The sequence below is a fragment of the Lepisma saccharinum genome, chromosome 16, assembly GCF_977018435.1.
Source record: "Lepisma saccharinum chromosome 16, izLepSacc3.1, whole genome shotgun sequence".
In the NCBI taxonomy this organism is placed as follows: domain Eukaryota; kingdom Metazoa; phylum Arthropoda; class Insecta; order Zygentoma; family Lepismatidae; genus Lepisma; species Lepisma saccharinum.
The window spans coordinates 73119578-73125119 of NC_139244.1; positions in this window are offsets into that span (position 1 = coordinate 73119578).

Sequence of the window (5542 nt, forward strand, 5' to 3'; positions counted from 1 at the left end):
TCCAGTCAGGTCGCATAATGTTTCAGATTCCATTTTAAACATATCCCGAGTCGTGATTAGCCTATGTGTGTGTGCAAAAAATAATGTTAAAACAAACTCTTGACCTCAATAATACAAGTTGTGTATTTTCTTTCAGCTGTGGTTCCCTCTTTTTCGCGAGAAATAACAAATTAACCTAATCATTAACTCAACAAATAAAAAAAACATCTCTAAATTAATTAATAAAAAACTGTTATTACACCCAAACCTCTATTTTATCGTAAATGTAAATAAAATATCATCTCACGTAGTAAAAACAATATGAAAATTGTTCTAATAAGTGATATATGATTGTCAAACACATACATGAATACATTATGTTACAGATTCCACCGATGTAGTTTCCGGTGAAGTGATTATGATGAAATAACTTTCCGGTTCTCGTCGGTGGAAACCTTTGATCGCACACCGGACACGTTTCAATGTTATTGTGAGATTGAAGTTAATCGCTGGATAATAGAAGCATTTGGTTTCGATTCGCGTAAGAGGCTGCCAATAGTCTCAACCTCTTCAACCATCTTTTCAAAAAAATATTTGATTACGCCAAATTTGATTTAATTAATTATTCAAAAACTGGAATAATTGTACCTTTCGAATCAAATTTATGGAGGGGTAGAGAGAGGGCCAATATGGACAGGTTAGAAACAAGTGATGTTATGATGATAGCCGTTGCCATTTCAAAGTGGCAAATGTTTAACATTAATTGTTGAATTTTATTTTAGGCTAGGTATATTCAACATGCCCCACTTCGTCAATTTTATTAAAACAACCATTATTCATCCTCATCGTTACCATTAGCCAAAATAGCCTCGCTTCTTTTTTTTCCACAATTTTCGTAGTGATCTCCGTTCGCAATTGGCTTTTGTAGATTAACAAAAATCGTCTGAAGTTTGAACACGTCATACCGGTGCAAGCTGTTTTTGTGATTGTTCTCCTCGATTATTCAAAATATCTAATTTTCGCATATTCAAATACACACAAGTGAAGAGGGGTTCATGCCACATTAGTGATTTTAAATTGTATTCTCGGAGCCATGCACACATTTCCTAACATTGTTGGCTTGTAGTCGATGAGTTGTGCAGGTACAGCTGTGAAGTTGTTAATAATACCCAACACAGACAAGTCACCCAACATTGCTTTTCAACATAGATTTTTAACTAGAAAATTGTTATGATTACAGTACACCCTTATCAGTATACAATAACATGGTGCCATTTTTCTGTTTCTGTTGCCAACAAAAGCAAATCTACAGACCACAGGTTTGAGAAATAAGACATTAACTATATTTTGCATACATGTAGGTACGCCCCGCGAGGTGTGTTATTGGAAGACTCAATACATGTAAGCAGTGGAGTAAATTTTTTTTCTTTTATTTTGATGTCCATGTATTTATCTGAACCCTTTTATCCAACCAAAACAAAAAACTCCGGTCCTATCTGGAGACTGCAAAAACTGATATGTATGTTTATTCAGAAAAACCATCTATAGACAATACCGTTGCGCCCTCCATGTGCATTTTTCTTGTTGGCTGAAGGCGAAGATGCCCGAGACTGCTTTCGAAATTGCTTTCAGCCTCGCATCACAATACAGCTGTTTTCTACAATTCTATTAGCCTACTATTATTATCTAAAACTATTTCATCACACACCATCAAAAAAAATAAAAAATAACATTTCTCTCCTTCCCTCGCTTTTAGCCATCGTCCAGTGTCCTTCTAGATAGCAGGTGAATCGTGACTAGCTAAAGTATAGAAATCAAAACTTGAATTATCCGTTATAACCCCCCTCCTCTTTTTTTCTCTTCCCTTCTTTACATGCACGCTCGATGACATTGAAATAAACAAAAACACACCGCTATGCTTAACAAAAAAAAAAACATCCATTGTACAACTCTATAGGTCGAGGTTCATAAGTCTCGTGCATCTCATGCCAGAGGTTGTATATCTTGTTTACAGTTTATAGTAGCATCATATTCCTTCACTCGAGAGACTAGCAAGACAGCTCATTACTAGATCTGTTTTGTCCATATGACAATGCTTGCTATCAGTAATAAAATATTTATGCTGTTTAACCTAACAGCTGAGGGGGCCGGGGCATTCCACATTTACTTTTGCTAGTGCAATAAATATCAATATTTTTAAGTTATGCAATAATTTTTGACATTATATTCAAGTCCATTTCCAAAGCTAGATTTATATACACAAACAACTCGCTCTTGCAATATATTATCTATTGTGAAAAATTCTCGCATGTTCGCGAAAACAGGAAATACACGTCATAGCTTCCGTGAATCGAGCGCAAGGTTACTGGAGCACGCAAAATACCGTATGCCAAAAATTAAATATTCCAAATGCAGGCATCATGCACAAATAGAATAATCGGGTTGAATTTACAGTCTAAAACCACCATGTTCTGGCAGCAAGTATCAAAAACATGCGGTTAGAAGATTTTGATAGGGAGTGAGTGAAATAGTTGTTGCAAATTACCTTTTAAACCCAGTACATGTGTAGGAATATATTGCGTATAAGCTGTCTCACTCTCTCCGTATGTGTGTCAGGTAGTCGTGTCGATCGTTAGTTGTATGTCACAGCTTAACTGTACTAGGTAATATTTTTACATAAGGTAAGTTGGCATACTCTGCGAAGGTATATGTTTCAAGCTTCTAGCTGTAGAGCCTATTTGCAAAGTGTAAGTTTGGCTCGTCGAAAACAACTCAAACAGTGTTGCCAGCTGTAGGTTAATTTTCCCCGTTATACAATTGCAAGAGGTGAGTTGCTTATACCCTGTCTGGAAAATATGTCCATGGCTTATGTCGTAGGTTAATTTAGTTTGCAATAGATCTTGTGTGTTGCCCCTTACAAGTGATATAGCCGCCTTTCTGCTTTTGAGTCACCTGTAAGGCTATATGTGGGTGGGCGAGTGAGGTTAGTTTAGTTTACAATAGATCGACCTGTCATGCTATATACTACTTTCTGCTTTTTGAGTTACCTGTAAGACTATATGTGGGTGGGCAAATAAGATTAGTTTAGTTTACAATAGATCGACCTGTCATGCTATATACTACTTTCTGCTTTTTGAGTTACCTGTAAAACTATATGTGGGTGGGTGAGTAAGGTTAGTTTAGTTCACAATAGATCACACTTTGAATTTGCTCACACTCTCTCTGTCTGTGTGTCAGGTGGTCGTGTCGATCGCTAGTTGTATGTTACAGCTTAACCCGAACTAGGTAATATTAACTGTACTTCAAAAATAAAATTGTGTGTATCTCATATCAAACTAGAAATAAAAAAAATCAAACATTAAGCATTCATGCAGATTAATTAAGCCGTAAATTCAAAATTTTTGACCCCCCACACAAATCGCATTACATACATACATACATGTGGAAAAACAGAAGTATACAAAAAAAACCCTGTAAGTAAAACTAATCGGGAGTAGACCTACAGTTTCAAAAACCACTTGTGCGAGTATCAAATCTTTAAATACCACTGCGCCATAGAGGGAGAAGGCCCGGTGAGAGGGGGTAGAAAACTGGAAACATTAACACCGCTATTGCCAGTTAGCGTCTTCTTCATCTTATTGCATACTTATCATCTTATAGAAAATTACACCGTCAACTTGTAACTTGTAGATTAGCCTCGCCTGTGAAATATCATATGTTTAAAAAACAAAAAATTTGTGAAGCAACTAGTCAGTGTTGCCAACTCCTATTGGACGAATCTTCGACGACAACCCCCTCGCACAATTCGAGCACAAAAACTTCCGCGACAGACCTCGGTGCGAAAAATAAATTTCCCCACTGGTCCAAGCACACCCTTCCACGCATACGAAAGCATTTCGACAAGCACATGTACGATTTGGATTTCACCTCAACAGTGCTGCAGAATAACAACAATCCAGCCGATAAGACACCTCTGATCAAATTAACGCTGCACACTACGATCAAAATCCAATATAAGTTAGTTCGATGCACAAATTAAAAAAATAATAACTCACAAAACTCTACAGAGGTGCGGTAATCTACAACCGCAGCCGTTAGAACCTTTTACTTTTTTGGTTGGGCACCACGCACCCTGGCGAGGTTATAGAGGCCAGGCATCCTAAAAAACAACAATTATTTATTTGTTTGTTTGCCTCACAATACGAAAATAATAAAAAATATGCGCGCGCGTATGCATGTGCAGCACATCGTTCCCGCGAGAGAGGTTTACAAAAATCACAATATACATTAGCGCCGGGGACTTGGAAAAAATTTACAATAAGACATATTCGCTCACCACTGTTGTCAGCTTAGTCTCTCTTTTTATCTTACAGTAATATTGGTATCTCTATCTTTTTTAGTTGCAGATGAGTTGCCAACACACTCTAGTTAATAATACTACATATTATACACACACACGCACACACATACTGTGTTGCTATCCATCCATCTCTCTCTTTTACGGCAGTATATATTTGTTACCGGCTCTATTGCCCAGTGCATGTATGTTACGCCAGTATATAAATTAGCTAAGCCCTTGCCAAGTAAGAAAAAAAGCTGTAGGTAGGTGTTGGCAACACTGTCGGTTGTTTAACTCTTCCCTCTCTCTCTCCTCTTTTTTTTGTAAAAAAGCTATGGCAAAAATACCAGTAGGTTGGCAAATTGCTTTATGCAATTAATTAAGACAAGCCTCAAGCAGTATTGCCAGCTTCTTGCTTTAGGTTAGGTTAGGTTAGGTTTGGTTAGGTTAGGTTAGGTTGGGTTGGGTTAGGTTGGTTAGGTTAGGTTAGGTTAGGTTAGGTTTGGTTGGGTTGGGTTGGTTAGGTTAGGTTAGGTTAGGTTAGGTAGGTTAGGTTAGGTTAGGTTAGGTTAGGTTAGGTTAGGTTAGATTAGGTTAGGTTAGGTTGGTTAGGTTAGGTTAGGTTGGTTAGGTTAGGTAGGTTAGGTTAGGTTAGGTTAGGTTAGGTACAAGCCTCAAGCAGTGTTGCCAGCTTGCTTGAGGTTAGGTTATACCCAAAAAACAACCTTGGTGATTTTTTCGAGTGAGGAGTTGGCAACACTGCAAGAAAATAAGGCTTATGCCTTACGAGAGCAAACCATTAAAACAAGCCTCAAGCAGTGTTGCCAGCTTGCTTGAGGTTAGGTTATGCCCAAAAACAACCTTGGTGATTTTTTCGAGTGAGGAGTTGGCAACACTCTCGGTTAACTCGCCCTCCTCTCTCACTCTTCCTTCCTCTCTCCTTTTTTGTAATAGGGTAAAAAATAGCTTAAAAAGTGATGTCAGAGCTTTTTCTGGCCATTTTTTTTTTCATTGTAGGTTAGTTTAGTGCGTAAAACATCGTAAAAAAAAAAAGTAGGTCAAAGGGCGTCGCCAGAACGTAGCATTCCACCTACTGACGTATCACGAAATAACGTCGCGTGCGAGAAACTGCCTGTCGTTCGTATGTGTTTCGTAAAGGTCCTGCCAGTAAGTGAGCAAAGTGACGCCAGGCAGAAACACACGTGTTGACCAGGATACGTCGAT